The sequence below is a fragment of the Macrotis lagotis genome, chromosome X, assembly GCF_037893015.1.
Source record: "Macrotis lagotis isolate mMagLag1 chromosome X, bilby.v1.9.chrom.fasta, whole genome shotgun sequence".
NCBI lineage: Eukaryota > Metazoa > Chordata > Mammalia > Peramelemorphia > Peramelidae > Macrotis > Macrotis lagotis.
This window is the reverse complement of record NC_133666.1, coordinates 198,849,252-198,866,847: the sequence shown is the minus strand read 5'-3', so window position 1 is coordinate 198,866,847 and position 17,596 is coordinate 198,849,252.

Here is a 17,596-nt window from a genome sequence, read left to right as displayed (position 1 = left end):
GTTTCTCTAACTTTTTGGGGGAGAAGGGGGTTTGATTCCTTTCACAACAAAACTATTGAACTAATATGAACACCAAAGAATGCCAAAAATAGTATCCTATCTATCTTTTACTCTGAGTTCTGTTTGGTTACTGATTTGGGTGAATAGGTTTACTTTATTTTATTTTATTTATTTAATAATTTATTTTCCCCAAAGTAATGGCAAAAACAGTTTTTAACATTTTTTTTAAATGTATTTCCAAATTCTCTCTGTTCCCTCTCCTTTCACTGAGAAGGCAAAAAAGTTTATATAGGTTATGCATGTGTAGACCTGAAAAACATAATTCCATATTAGTCATTTGTCAAAAATAAGAAAAATAAAGTTTAAAAATATATGCTTGATATTTATTTGTACTCCATCAGTAACTTCTCTTGGTATAGAGAGCAAGGTTCGTCATAAGTTCTTCAAAATTGTATTGAATCATTACATTACCAAAAATGGCTGTCACTCATAATGTTTTACCTGATGCAATTGCTATTTCTGTGTATAATGTTCTGCTGTTTATGCTCATTAAAATTTGACATAGTTCTTGTAAGAATTTCCAGGTTTTACTGAGAGGACTCTGCTCATTAATACTTACTGTACACTAGTATTCCATTGAAATCATAAACAACATCTTGTTCAACCATTCTGCAATTGATGGACATCATCTCACATTCTAATTCCTTGCCACTATAAAAGAGCTGTTTAAAGTAATTTTTAGGGCTTCCAGGACAGAGCCCAGATGGTAGAGTGAAGCTAATGTGCTCCCAGGGCTTTTCCCTACCAAAGATAAATGAAGCCTCTAATCTGACTTTCATACTACAAATCCCACCAAGAAAAAGAGAAGATTCAAAGAACTTGTCAACTGTAGACATCATGATGGATTTTCAGAGGACGTCTATCTCTTTGGAGTGAAAGGTGAAGTAAAGTCCAGGAAGTGGGAGAATTGGGAAAGCAAGAAAGAGGCTGATAGAGACAGTGCAATACAGGTCCCAACAGTATAATAATAAAAGAGGTTCCATCAGCTAGATAGCAAGTCATCAGGGAGGATCCCAGCCCTAAACAAAGTCTGAATCCTGAAAACAGCAGGATAAAGACAAGACTGGAAAGGTAACTAGCCTCTGTTAAATCAGAACCTGGATATAAAAAAGAAAAAAAAAACAAATCTCTGCAAAGGAAAAATCTAAACTGTATAGATAATATCTTGGCCAACAATGAGCCAGGGATCAAACCCCAGCCACAGGAAAAATAAAGCTTGGGGCTATACTCTACAAACCCCATGCAAAAAACTAAAACAGCAAAGATGATCAAAAAGGCTAAAAGAGCACTCACTATAGAAAACTACTTCACAGATAAAGAGGACAGCAGTGCCATGTCTGAAGAAGAAAACAGTGAAAAAACCCCTCACAGGGGAAATATCTAAACAATCTATAAACTGGACTCAAAAACACAATCTCGTTGATTAGTTTAAAAAATGAATTTAAAAAAACAAAGAAGAGGACAGAGTCAAGATGACAGCATGAAGGCAGCATTTCCCAGAAACTCTTTCCATCCAAAAGTCTAAAAAGCCAATAAGGTATAACTCAAGCCAAAATTTATAGGGGCAGAACCCACAGAAAGACGGAGTGATACATTTTCCCACTCCAAGATAACTAAGAAGTTCTGTGGGAAAGGTGTGTTAGACAAGGACTGGGGGGTTGGAAAAAACCCATGGATGAAGCTCAGCACAGCCCAGTCCAGCCCAGTCCAGCGATCACAGGGATCAGCTTGAAGGGGTGGTGAGAGAACTCTGCTGCACCAGAATGAGTGTGGAGTGAGGAGCACCAGCCTCAGAGCAGCCCTGTGATGAGAACCTGCAGCAGGAATCAGGGAAACTGGCCTGTCCCTCTAGTGCACAGCCCACAGATGGTAAGGGGGTCAGGGGAGACTGCAGAAGTCTCTGGGCTTTCCATGGGGCAGGACTCTGTTCTCCACCCACACTCAGTTTCAGGTTGTAGTTTGGCCTTCCATACTAAGATAGAAGGACTCCTCCTCACAGCTCCAGAGCAGAGGAAATTGCCTGTATTCAAATACATATCAAAACCCAGGCAAGAGAACATAAGACCTTGGAACAATAAAGGTCCCAATCACATGCCCCCCACCCCAAATAACCCCCAAAGCAGGTTTCCCAATAATAATGAAAAGCTCAGGAAGCAAGCCAAAACCAGGCATAGGCTGGAGAAATGAGTAAACAGAGAAAAAAGAGGAACACCATTGAGAAATTCTTTGTCTATGATCCCAAGAAGGATCAAAATACTTAATCTGAAGATGAGTAATTACAAGCTCTGGAATCTAAAGGCTCTAGGAATAACAAAAGTTGGACTCAGGCTATGATAGAGCTCAAAAAAAGATTTTGAAAATCAGGTAAGGGAGATAGAAGAAAAATTGGGAAAATAAATGAGAGAGATGCAGAAAAAACCATGAAAAAGAAGTCAGTAGCTTAGTCAAGGGGATCCAAAAGAATGCTGAAGAAAAAGTATGTTAAAAACCATCTTCGATCAAATGGATAAAGCAGTTCAAAAGGTATTGAGGAAAAGAATGCTTTAAAAAGCAGAATGACTTCACAAGAAGTCAAGACACAATACTTCTACACTAAAAGAATAAAAAATTAGAAAAATATGTGAAACATCTCATTGGAAAATCACCTGATCTAGGAGTGGCTAGATGGCATAGTGGATAGATCATGGACCCTGCATTCAGGACTACCTGAGTTCAAATACAGCCTCAGACACTTAACAATTACCTAGCTGTGTGGCCTTGGGCAAGCCACTTAACCGCATTTGTCTTGCAAAAACCTTAAAAAAAAGAATAGCATGAGAAAAATCACCTAATCTAGAAAGTAGATTCAGGAAAGATAATTTAAAAATTATTAGGATGCCTGAAAGTCATTATCAGGAAAAGAGCCTTGACCTCATTTTTAAAGAAATCCTATAGGAAAATTGTCCTGATATCCTAGAAGCAGAGAGCAAAATAGAACATGAGAGAATCAACTAATGTCCCCTGGTAAGAGATCCAAAATAAGAACCAATTCCCAGGAATATTTAGCCAAGCTCCAGAACTCCCAAGTCAAAGAGAATATATTACAAGCAGCCAGAAGGACACAATTCAAATATCTTGGAACTTCAGTCAGGATCACTCAGGACGTAGCAACAACCACATCAAGGGCTCCTGTGACTTGGAATATAATATTGCAGAAGGCAAAAGAACTTGGAATGCAACCAAGAATCAACTGCCCAGAAAAACTGAACATCTTCCAGGGGAAAAGATGAACATTAAATGAACCAGGAGAATTTCAAATGTTCCTGTTGAAATGACCAGGGCTGAATAGAAAGTTTGACCTTCAAATACAGGACTCAGATGAAGAATGGAGACTGGAGGAGAAGGGTAAAATGTGAAGGACTTAATGATGATGAACTGCCTGTATTCCTGCATAAAAAAATGATACTGATAATACACATGTGACATTTCTCATTTAATAGAGCCAGTGTAAGAAGCTTTTATAGAAGAAGCACAGGAGAGAGCTGAATTTGAAGGTATAATATGTTGTAAAAATGGAGACAATTGGAAATGTGCTGGGAGTAAGAGAAAGCAGAGGTGGAATAGGCTAAGATATTTCATATAAAAGTGTTTTTTTTTTACAATGAGCTTTTGTAATGATATGGAAAAGTGGAAGGTGAAGCAGAATGAGGAAACTTTCACTCTCATCAGAAATGGCTCAGAGAGGAAACAGAATATACACTCAATGGTGTATAGACATCTAGAGTAAAATGGAGAGAAGGGGGAATGGAGTAAAGCGAGGATGTGGGTGATAGAGGAGAGGGTGGATCATAGGACACAATAGTCAGAAACACATTTTCTTTACTACTTTTCTTTATTACTTCTTGTAAGGGGCTGGGATTGGGTGGCCTATCTGGGGCCACAGGGCTAGGTGATTGCTGAGTATCAGGTGTACTATGTGATTGGTGGACCTCTTGGCAGGGCTGGTGATTAGTCCACTGCAACTCTACAGCACATTTTAGAAGAGGGACAGAATGAAAGGATAGAGAAAATATAATATATTGTAGTAGGGAAGAATGGATGGAGGGAATTACAATTAGCAACGGCAACAGTGAAAAATATGTAAGTAAATTTTGTGATGGACTATGATGAAGGAGGTGATTCACTTGAAACAGAGCAGTTGGTATCAGAACACAGACTGAAACACATTTTTTTTCTATTTCATTTACTTTATTTCTCATAGGAGTCTATATTTCCTGAGGGTAGGGGATATTATGTTTACTGCTAAACAAGAATATTTTAGTAATATATGAAAAAATTACCTGTACAAAAATAATCACACCAGTTCTGTTCATGGTGGCAAAGAAATGAAAATTAAGTACATGTCCTTCAACTTGGGAATAGTTTAACAAAATGTTGTATATGTATGTGATAGAACACTATTGTGCTATTAGAAGCCAGAAACGATGGCATTTCAGGGAAGTCTGGAAGGATTTACATGAAGTGATGCTAAGGGAGATTAGCAGAACCAGATGAACATTGTGCACCCTAGCAGAAACATGGGGATGATGACCAACCTTGATGGACTTGCTCATTCTATTAATGCGACAATCAGGCACAATGCTTTATATTTCTTCCTTAGGGATATGATTTCTCTCTCATCATATTCAACTTAGATCAATGTATACCATGGAAACAATGTAAATACTAACAGATTGATTTTTGTAGGGGGTGGGGAGAGTTCAACAAGATTAAGGGAAAAATTTTAAATAATTCAAAATGAAATAAAAAATAAACCATAAAAATACTTAAGAAAATATTTAAAAAAAAAACAAGGAAGAGAGGAAAATGAAAAATGGAAAAAAAGAAATGAAAATCATGGAGGAAATTTGTGAAAAGTTGACCAAAGTAATCAACTCCATTAAAAGTAAAAATAACTAACTGGAAATGGAAACACAGAAGATAATTGATGAAAATAAAATCCTAAAAATTAGAATTGAACTATTAGAAACAAATGAATCTGCAGCATTATAAGACTCTATCAAATGAAATAAAAGTCTGAAAAAAATGAAGAAAATTAAAGTACATTTAAGTGTAAATGAATGAGCCAGAAAATAGATCCAGGAGAGAAAATCTATAAATCATTGGAATACTAGAATTCCTGGACCAACAAATGAATCTGGAAAAAAATGTGTGCAGCAAATTATAAGGGAAGACTACTCAAATCTACTGGAACAAGATAACAATGTAATATTGAAAGAATCCACAGAACCCCTACAGAAAGGGTCTCTAGGATAACAACTACAAGGATTGTAATAGCAATACTAGAACCCTCAAATAAAAGAGAGAATATTGCAAGCAGCAGAAAGAAAACAAGTCAAATATAAAGGAAGCAAAATAAGACTAACCCTGAACCTATCAGCCTCAACATTGAAGGATTGGGAGACCTCGAATAACATAGTTTGGAGAGCTAAGGACCTGGGATTACAACCCACAATGTACTTTCCTGCAAAATTCCACATATACTGTCAAGGGAAAAGATGGACTTCCAGAATTTCCTGACACAAATACTGGAATTGAACAGAGAATTCAAGCACCAAATACATGACTGAAGATTTGCATGAAAAAAGGTAAATGAATAAGGGAATGAAAAAAAACCAAAACTTTAGTAAACAAATTATGGCCCACAAATTATCTGTATACAAACCTAAAAAAGGAAGATCTAACACTTCTAAATGTTTAGAATTTTACTTCTCTAATGATAATAAGAAGGCAAAACATAATTGAAGAAAATAATAATAAAGGATATGGGTATAATTGGGTCTTGTCTCTTAATTGAAGAAGTCCAAGATGACATTTACCATTTTTGAAACAAAAAGCCCTGAAAAAGAAGCAGGGGGTGTTACCTTTAATTTAAGTGTCTAATTTTATTTTGACTACCTTTAATCACAAGGTACTAAAGACATTTTGTATAATGAGGGCATCATCAAAAGTGAGGACCCAGGACATTGTCACTGTTACTTGCAAACATTTGTAGCATATTGTAGGGGAACCTCTAGAGACTACCAGTTGTTAGAGATCCTCAATTTATTTCAGTTAATTAGATCAGGATTTCAATTAACCTGTCCTACACTTAACAAAGGATTAAGTATCCTAGGGGGGTGTTAAAGTGAGAAAGGCAATAGTCCTGGATGGAGAGGTACAAATAGTTCAATAAACGAAATAGCATTGGATGACTCTTTGGTTTCTGAGGAGGATGGTGTGCACTTGAAAGATACTTGAGAAAGAGCTAAGGTAAAATGGTTATAATGATAATTTGATGCAACTTGAATCAGTGCTGCTAATCAAGCTATCAAATAATCAAACTGTGATTGATGATAACTGATTAATGATATTAGAGCAATAAATAGCACCAAGGGAAGAGGCACAAAGATTTATGATTTTAGAGGGAAATAAGGGAGAATATGAATGCTGGGTAAATTCTATTCAGTGTATTTCTCCCAGGGAAGGAATGAGATACATTATGATTTGGATTAAAAAAATCTAATTTAATCTAAGAAGGAGGGAATGGGAAAGGGAAAGATAAGTGGAAAAGGAACTGATAAAAAGGAAGGGAAGGTAAAAGTGAAAAGAAACTGGAAGTTAGATTATTTTTGAAAGATTTTATTTATTTTGAGTTTTACAATTTTCCCCCATTCTTGCTTCCCTCACCCCACCCCCCACAGAATGTATTCTATTAGTGTTTACACTATTTCCATGGTATACATTGATATCTGTTGAATGTGATGAGAGAGAAATCATATCCTTAAGAAAGAAAATAAAGTATAAAAGACAGCAAAACTATATAGTAAGATAATGTTTTTTTTTTTCTAAATTGCAGGTAATAGTCTTTGGTCTTTGTTCAAACTCCACAATTCTGTCTCTGTATACAGATGGTAGTCTCTATTGCAGATAGCTCAAAATTACCCTGATTGTCGCACTGAAGGAATGAGCAAGTCTGTCAAGTTTGATCATCATCCCCATGTTGCTGTAAGGGTGCAATGTTTTTCTGGTTCTATTCATCTTTATCAGTATCAATTCAAGCAAATCCTTCCAGGATTCCCTCAATTCCCATCCCTCTTGATTTCTAATAGAACAATTGTATTCCATGACATACATATACCACAGTTTGTTAAGCCATTTCCCAAATGAAGGACATTCACTTAATTTCCAATTCTTTGCCACCACAATCAGGGCTGCTATGAATATATTTGTACAAGTGATGTTTTTACCCTTTTTCATCATCTCTTCACTAGTGAAATCGCTGGATCAAAGGGTATACATATTTTTATTACCCTTTGGGCATAATTCCAAATTGCTCTCCAGAAATGATGTATTAGCTCACAGCTCCAACAACAATGAACTAGTGTCCCAGATTTCCCACATCTCTTCCAACATTGGTCATCATTCTTTCTGGTCATTTTGGCCAGTCTGAGAGGTCTGAGATGGTACCTCAGAGATGCTTTAACTTGCCTTTCTCTAATAAGTAGTGATTTTGAGCAATTTTTCATATGACCATGGATAGCTTTGACTTCCTCATCTGTAAATTGTAACTGCATATACTTTGACCATTTGTCAATTGGGAATGGCTGTTTTTTTTATAAATTTGATTCGGTTCTCTATATATTTTTGAAATGAGTCAATTTGTCAGAAATCATAGTTGAAAAATTGTTTCCCAATTTACTACATTTATTTTGATCCTGGTTACAGTGGTTTTGTCTGTGCAAAATGTTTTTAATTTACAGTAATCAAAACTATCTTATTTGGTTTTCATGATGCTCTTCATCTCTTGGTCATAAACTGCTTCCATTTTCATAGATCTGATGGGTAAACTATTCCTTGATCTCTTCTTTTTCTTATAATAGTGTCTTTTATGTCTTAATTTTGCATTCATTTTGAACTTATCATGGTTTAGGGTTTGATGTGCTGGTCTAATACTAATTTCCACCATATTAATTTCCTATTTTCCCAACAGTTTTTATTGAAGAGAGACTTTGTATCCCCAAAGCTGGACTCTCTGGGTTTATCAAACCGCAGGTTTCTATAATTATTTCATGATCTTGCAGCTAATCTTATCCACTGATCCATCACTCTATTTCTTAGCCAATACCAGAAAGTTTTGATGATTGATGCTTTAGAATATAATTTTAGATCTGGCAGGACTAGGCCACCTTCTTTTTTATTTTTTTCAAGAAATTCCTGGTTCTTGAATTTTTATTTCTCAATATGATTTTACGTACTATTTTTTTAACCCATTAAAGTAGTTTCGGGGAATTTTGATCAGTACAGCATGAAATAAGTAGTTTAATTTAGGTAGAATTACCATTTTTATTATATTAGCTTTGTCTATCCATGAACAGTTGATATTTGCCTAGTTTCCTAAATCTTATTTTATTTGTGAGAGAAATATTTTGTAGTTGGTTTCATAGAGTTTCTGAGTATGCCTTGGGAGGTAAACTCCCAAGTAGTTTTTATTGTCTGAAATTATTTTTGAATGGGATTTCTCTTTTAAGTTCATGCTACTGTATCTTGCTATTCATATATATATAGAAATGTTGAGGATTTATGAGGGTTTATTTTATATCCTGTGACTTTGCTAAAGTTACTAATTGTTTCTAGTAGTTCTTAGATGATTTTTTAGGATTCTCTAGGTATATCCTCAGGTCATCTACAAAGAGTAGGAATTTTGTTTCTTTCTTCCAAATTCTAATTCCTTCAATTTCTTTCTCTTCTCTTATTGCTGAAGCTAACATTTCTAACACAATATTGTATAGTAGTGGTGATAACGGAGATCCTTGTTTCACCCCTGATCTTATTGGGAATGCCTCTAGAGTATCCCCCTTGCATATAATGCTTGTTCATGGTTTCAGAAAGATATTGTTTATCATGCTAAGAGTAATTCCATTTAGAATAGCTTTAGACAGCATTAAAATCTTGGGAATCTACTTTCCACGATCAACTTAGAGCATGTATGAACATAATTATAAAGTTCTCCTCATCCAAATAAATTTAGATTTAGATAATTGTAAAAATGGCAAATGCTTGTGGGTAGGATGAGCTAATATGACAATTCTACCCAAATTAAATTATTGATTCAGTGCCATACCAAACCACCAAGTAATTATTTTACCAATACGGAAAAAAATAGCAACAAAAATCATTGCAGCAACACAAGGTCATGAAATAGCAAGGCTACTGATGAAAAAAATGTAAAGGAGAGTAGATCTAAATCTAAACTTAGAACTATCAGATGTAAAACTATACCATAAAACAGCAGACATCAAAACTGCTTGGTACTGTTTAAGAAATAGTGTAATGGATCTGTAGATCAGGATAGGTTCAAAAGAAACTGTAGCAAATGACTTCAGCCATCTACTATTTGAGATACCCAAAGACATCAACCTTTGCGAAAAATAGAAAGCAGTATGACAAAACTAGAAAAAAATAGATCCTCATCTCACACTCTATACCAACATAAGGTCAAAAATGGGCACAGGTTTTAGACACAAAGAATGATATCATAGATACATTAATAAACCAAAAAAAAAATTCTACTTGATTTATAGAAAACGGATTAAATTTATGGCCAAATAAATACTAGAGCATATTATAAACTGCCAAATGAATGAATTTCCCTATAATAAATGAAAAAGTTTTGCACTAATAAAATCAATCCTGCCAAAATTAATAGAAAAGAAGAAAAGCTGAAAAACGATCTTCACAACCATGAGTTCTGATAATGGCCTCATTTCTAAAATAGATAAAGAATTGCATCAAATTTTTAAGATCCCAAGTCATTCCCCAATTGATAAATGGTCAGATCCTTTTCCTTTTTAAAAAGAACAAGTTGGGATGCATACCCAATATTTTGTATTGCTAGGACAAAGAGTATTCATTGTCTTTTACCCATTTATGCATAATTGCGAATTATACTACAGAATGATTGAATCAGTTCAGAACTCCATCAACAGTGTATTTTTCTTTAATTTTTCCCACTTTCCCTGCAACATTTTTCATTTTATTTTGTTTTGTAATTTTGACCAATCTGATAGGTCTGAAGTAGTAAATATGTATCTTTAATTTACATTTTTCTTCCCACCTCTCTTCCCCCTTCGCATGGCAGCAAGCAATCTGAGAGATATCGGACACATACAGCTTTATTTAGTGTATTTCCTAATTTGTCAATCTTTGAAAGAAGACTTTGAACTAATGGAGGAAAACAATGAAAATGAAAGAAAAAAAGCAAAAAAAAAAAAGATTTAAAAAGTAAGCATAGTATTCAAACCCCATAGTTTTTTTCTTGTCTGTTTCTTTTTTTCCTTTTAGTTGAGGATGCATTTTCCTTAACGGGTATTTCAGGATTGTCCTGGACCATCATGGTTGATGTTTTTTCCACAATGTGGCTTTAAAATGTACACAATTCTCCAGTTTCTACTGAATCATCAGTTGATGTTAGCCTCTCCAAGTGTTTCTGAAGTCTTCTTGCTCATGTTTTATTTTTTACTCATTTTTTGAGTCTTGCATTTGGAGATAGAATTTTCTGTCTTGTTCTGTTCTTTTTAACAGGTATTAATGTTTTCTATTCCCTATTCTGTTGAAAATCCATTTTCCCCTCAAAGTAAATACTGAATTTTGCAGGGTACTTGATTCTTGGTTGGATTCCAAGCTGCTTTGCCCTCCAGAATATCATATTTCAGGATATCTGACCCTTTTTCTGGGATCTCTTTCTGGTTTGGATTAATGGATTCTTTCAAGCATTATTTTATTTTCTTGTTCTATGATATTAACACAATTTTCCATCATTATTTCTTGCATGTTATTGTCTGGATGCTTTTACTTATTGTGATTTTCACATCAACCAATAATTCATAAATTAAGCATATTAATCACTTTTCCAAGTTGGTCATTTTCCCTAAAAGGTACTTTATATTTTCTTGAATATTTTCAACCCTTTGGTTTTCTTTGATGGAATCTTGGTGTCATATAGAGTCACTACTTTCCATATGTCTGATTCTAATTTTTAGGAGTTTATTTTCTTTAATAAGAATTTTTGTTGTCATTTCCAGTTAATTAATTTTGCTTTTTAAAAGGGTACCTTGAAAAAAATATTTCAGGCAGTCAGAGGGACACAATTCAAATATTGTGGAGCTGCAGTTAGGATAAAAAGAACTTAGCAGCAACTACATTAAGACTCATAGGCTTAGAATACAATATTATGGCAGGCAAAAGAGCTGGGAATGAAATCATGAATCAACTACCTAGCAAAACTGAGCATCCTCTTCTAGGGGAAAAGATGGACTTTCAATGAAACAGGGAAATTTCAAATGTTCCTGTTGAAACCACCAGAGCTGAAGAGAAAGTTTGACCGTCAAGTACAGGACTCAGGGGAGGCATAGAGAATGGAGAAGGAGGGCAATTTATGAGGGACTTAATGAATATCAACTGTGTGTATTTATGCATGGAAAAATTATACTGATAATACTTATATGAACTATCTCATTTAATAGAGCAGGTAGAAGAAGCTTTTATAGATGAAGCACAGGAGAGAGCTGAATTTGAAGATATATTGTAAAAAATGGAGTCAATGGCTAAAAGGGAAATTTACTGGGAGTAAGAGAAATAAGAGGTGGAATAGGTTAGGCATTTTCATATAAAAGATATTCTTTTTGCAATAATATGGAAGGGGGAAGGGGGAAGGCTAGGGTGAAGGAGTGCACCTTTGCTCTCATCAGATATGGCTCAGAGAAGAAACAGCATACACACTCAATCGGTTTTAGACATCTAGAGAAAAAAAGGAGAGAAAGAGAACAGGGGGAAGGGGAGAATGAGAGTGATAGAGGAGATGATAGATTTTAAGAGAAAATAGTCAGATATAACTTATTTTTTTTAATATTTTTTTTGCAACATGCTGGGATTGGGTGACCTGTCCAGGACCATGGGGTTGGGTGGGTGCTAGGTCTCTGGGGTGGTATGTGGGCTTGGGGTCTCTTACCTCCAGGGCTGGTGCTCTGTCCCCTGAACCACTCAGCTACTCTACAGCACATTTTAGAAGAGGGATAGAGTGAAAGGAGAGAGAAAATATAATAGATGGTAGTGGGGAGGAATGAATGAAGGGAATTACCATAAGCAACAGCAACTGTGGAAATACATGGAAGTAACTTCTGTGACAGACTTATGATAAAGAATGTGATCCATGTGAGACAGAGCTGATGGCATGAGAACACAGATTGAAATATATTTTTTCTCTTTTTTTTAAAATTTATTTCTAATGAGATTTTATATTTTTGTGGGGAGGGGGTATTATGTTTACTGTTAAACAAGAATATTTTAGCAAAGTGTAAATAAAAAAAGAAGAAAATAATTTAAAAAATAAAAAGTTCCTTTTCTTTTTCAGTTCGTCAATTTTTCTTTATTTCTATTCTATTTTATTTTTCCAATTACATGTTATGAATTTTTTTCGATATTCATTCACTTACATATATATGTTATAGATGTTTCTACCACCCTCCCTTCCTATCCCACTCCCATCAATGGCAATCTGTTGAATGGCAAAAGTTGAATATGTATCTTTGTGTTTAACATGTTTATATACTAGTCATTTGTATATAAAAAATAAGGACTAAGGGACAAGAAAGAGAACCATTGAATGCAAAGGAAAAATATAAGAGAAATTCTTAAAAACTGAACATTACATCCATTCAGATTGAATGTGGTTTTTTTTGCTTTTATTTCCTCTGGAGATGGATGAAATTGTCTCCAATAGATCTCTCAGGGTTGTTCTAGATCTCTGAATTGCTGAAAGAAATTCCAATCATTATAGTTGATGAAATCATAATTGTGTTAATGTAAATAATGTTCTCTTGGTTCACTCTCTCCATCCAGCATCAATTCATGAAATTCTTTCCATGCTTCTATAAAATCTGACCATTAATAACTTCTTATAGAAAAATTGTACTCCATAACATTCAAATACCAAAGTTTCTTCACTCTGGCCAGTTTTAATTTTAAAGCAATTGCTTTCCTTTTCCAGTTGGCAAAAATATTGTTGTTGTCATTTAATTTTTTATATTTCTTCATCACTCTTATTTTTTTTTCTTTTTTTTCTTTTTCCTCTATGCTTTTCAATATCTTTTGTGAGTTCTTACACGAGACTGATTTTGATTTTGAGACCAATTCCTAAATCCACTTGAAGCATTTTATCATTGTTTTCTCTTTTACTATTGAATTTTTATCTCCCCTATTAGAACAGTAGCTTCCTATTTTTACTGTTTTTTTTAAATTGTGTTTGGTTTCTTTTTTAGATAATTTTGAAAGTTGACTCATACTGGGGCACAGGGGTACACTTCCGAGGTTTTTGTGTTGAGGTATTGAGGGTTTGCCCCTGGTTTTCTTCTCAGGCATTTCACATGTTAGTGGTTTGTTCCTTGTGTTAGGATAACCCAAGTATGTTTTGTCTGTTGAACCAGTGTGCCTAGACAAGAATTTAGTCTTTCAAGCTGAGCCCGGGACCTTCATTTCCAGCCTACTGTAATGCTTGCCTATTGACTTTGGATTTGAGCTGCGCTAAGAGCATCCTGCTGATATGATTTGATAGGTCACCTACCTACATTGGACTACACTCCTCTTTCATTTAGATGAAACAGACCTTTCCAGCACTTCCCCCGTGATATTTTGAGCTGAAAATTTGTTTAACTCTTTTTTTATGTGTGTGTGGTTTCTGACAGTTTAGAGTATTTTAGAGGCCTCATTTTAAGCTGTTTTGGGTTAATCCAATAATCTTAAAATTATATCTCCTGTATCATTTTTCAGGACAGTTTTTTAAATAAAATATTTACCAGTGTCTTCTTTTTCTTTTAATTTTATTTTATTGTATATTGATTTCCCATTAAAAATTGGCTCCCCTTCATCAAATCTAATTTTAAGGAATTATTTTCATCAATATTCATAACTCCTTTACCATTTGAATAATTCTATATTTTAAGGAGCCTCCCCCCCATCTAGTGATTTTTTTTTGCCTCTTTTTTGGGCATTCTCTTCCTCTTTGACTTTTTGTATCTCTTTACCATTTGATTAAATCTGTATTTTTTTAGTGATCTATTGTCTGCAGTGTTTTGTATATGTGTGTGTGTGTGTGTATGCATGTATTCCTTACTGATTCATTTTTCATGATTTTCTTGAGTCATTACTCTTTCCAATTTTCTCTACCTCCTTAAATTTATTTCCAAAGGTTTATTGAGACTTTCTATGACCTGAGGTCAATTTTTTCTTGTAAACTTTGAATATAAGAACTTTAACTTTTTTTTTTATCTTGTTCTGAGTGTATATTTTGATTTCCCTTTTCACTATAGTAACTGCTTATGGTCAGATATATTTTTCCTTTAATTTGATCATTTTTCTAGACTAATTTTTAACTTTTAACTCTTTTTTTTTAAATGTGACATTGTCTCCAGGGTGTATATTATATTGTTTCAAACTTTACAGGATTTTAGCTTCTGTTTCAAAGATACTTCTAGGACCTGTATGTTTTCAATTTTTTCCAAGATATTATGATATAAGGAAAGATATATACTAATTTTATCATCTGTACTGTGGTCTGTTAATAAGCACAAGGTCTCTTTTTCACTCTGTTACTTTATTGAGTGCCCCCTGCTGCATTATGGCTCGATATGCTCTGTTAACTCTTCTCTGCATTTGGACTGTCACAGGACTGAGACCCAGATCTGAATATGTTCAAAATAACAGTCCTGCCACCCAAGTGAGTAAAGAAACCACTGTAATCTCTTTCAGATTAATTATTTGACACTATTATTTTCTGTACACTGAGAACTCTGGATGAATGCTAATTCAGATTCAATAACTTCAAAGCCTGCTCCTGGTTTGTTAAAACTGACACTGCAGTGAACTGAGTGTTACATTTATCCCCAGTGAAACAGATTTTTCTTACTGAATTTTTAAGTTGTCTTTGGCTACAAAATTTTTTTGCCCTTACTTTTTATTTTTATGGAATTTTTTTAATGGTGTCCAAAGGGATTTTGGACAGAAGCTAAGAATCTCTGCTTTCTCTCTTCCATCTCGGTTTTACTTCCCTATTCTAATAATTTTCGTGTCACAAAATAAGACTATCATGTGACTCATGGAGGATGACTCCTATAATATATGAACCATGCTGCATATGGAAGACAAAGAACTTTAATATTGTCTTTCTTGTTTTGAGTTCAGTTCTTCATATAAAGACTATATCAACTGTCTTAGCTGTTCTCACTTGTAAAACAGCATACAGAACTTAAGTAAACTCAAAAGCAGGTCAAAATTTCAAATAAGAGTCAACTGATTGAGAGAAATACAACGTTCCACTCCTTTCCTTCCTTCTTCAAGTGTTCTCAGTTTAAATTTATACCATTAGAGTCACTACTTTGGAAGAGAGTACTAAGAGTTGATCTTGTTTTTAGGCAAGTCTGGGTTCAAATTTTATTTCTCACACTAATTATATGCTTCTGTGTAAGTTACTTTCTCTCTTGATGTTCTAGGCATCCTCTATGACTATAGTTTTTGAGGGGTTTACATCTTTTGGCTAGGGAAGAATGTTCAAATGTCTGGAAGTTTCCTGAACAGATTATATTGCAGATTCTCAAAAACAAACAAGAATATACAAAAAAATACAGTAACTGTTTCAATGAACACAAAATAATATACTAATTTATCAAATCATTGAGTTGCCTACAGTAAGGAACCCCAAATCCTGTCAGATAGTAGTAAAAAGAAGTGTCAAACATGAGTGGAAGGATAATATTTAAACACATATTTTGTAGTATTCTCCCAGGTCAGTATTCTCTTCATTAATCATAGGAATGATATTTCACTCACTTGAAATTAATACCACTAATCATAGGAAGGGTTCTTGTTGTTTTTTAATGCCATACCTCTCTTTGTTTGATAAAACCTATGTATACCTTTTGAGATTTTTTAAAATTAGTAATATAAAATATATATGATCAATAATACTTTAATACAAGTTATTAATATATATGTGGAGTTTCTTTAAGCAAAATATTCTATAATTCTATACATATGTTTCCATCCATGCTATATTTTTTACTTATCTATCTATCCAAGTTCATAAATCCTTATCATTTTTCTGACGAATAAATTGAGATCCAAAGAGATTATTATATACCTTACTCGAGCACTCAAAAACCAGGTTCTCTGATTCCTTATCCAGTATTCCTTCTAACACATCATATTTTTTCATATATTATATAATATACATACTTATTTAAAGTTTTTTTTTAGAATTACATCTTTATTAAGACAGGTTTGAACTATTCAAATCTTAGAGGGAAAAACATCTAGGCAATCCATAACAGATTTGGAGGAATGCCATAGTTCAACAACTCATCAAATGAACACAATACAAAATAAAGCACAAATGTTTACCTTTCCCTGTTGCCCATGTCATTATTGGACTTGGTGCAGGCTTTACCTACTTCTTATCCCCATCTATCACAGTTCTAAGTTGAAGTGAATATTAGGACTTGAAAGGAAAGGATGTTTCTAGTCAACAGTCTGAGAAGAGAGAGAGGCAGAGGATAAACATATATAGAGAGACTACAATGTACTAGGCATTATGCTAATAAGTGCTTCAGACATGTAAAGGTAGTGGAGCAAAACCAAGTACTTCCTTAAGTTCTTCTAAGAGTCCTTCAGAAACATCATTAAGCTAGCCTCTAAATGGATTCTGAAGCAACAAAACCTACCAAAAAATCAGATTAGAATATTTTCCAGGTTGAAGTACCTTGGAGGAATATCAGGAAGTGTCTAGCTCATTCAGGAAGAGTCTATCACATGCAGGTGGAGGGGGAGCTTGGCCTAGCTGAGTGAACAGAAGCAGTCCAGGGAGCAGAGACCAACTCAGGCAGGGTGTGAAAAAAGATAGTTGGAGTCTCTAGGCTACAACTGGTATCAGCAACTGAGCCCCTTCACAATCACCCCCCTACCATGGGTGTCCTGGACTGGAAGGTCAGTGGTGAGTGCTCCAACATTGGGAACTATGACAAATTTTTGTTTTATTTAAATATTTCATTTATTTATTTCTTCAATAGATAGTATTGGTAGTTTTCAAAACCTGTTTTTTGCAAGGTTTTGAGTTTTATATATTTCCCTCCCTCCCTCTTCTCTCCCTCTATCAGAAAGCAATGAAGTATAGGTTATACATATACAACAATGCTTACCATAGATCTGTATTAATCATGTTGTGAAAAAAGAATCAAATCCTAATGGAAGAAAAAAATTATAGAGGAAAAAAGACATAATATTTAAGGAATCTTTTAAAAATTTAAGATAGCAAGCTTTGGTCTGCATTTAAACTCCACAATTCTTTCTTTGGGAATAGATCATATTTTCCATCTTTTAGATTCTTTTAGAATTTTCTTTGATTACTCTACATCTAAAATAAAGACATCTGCCATAATTGATCATCACTCAATGTTACTCTTATTGTGTA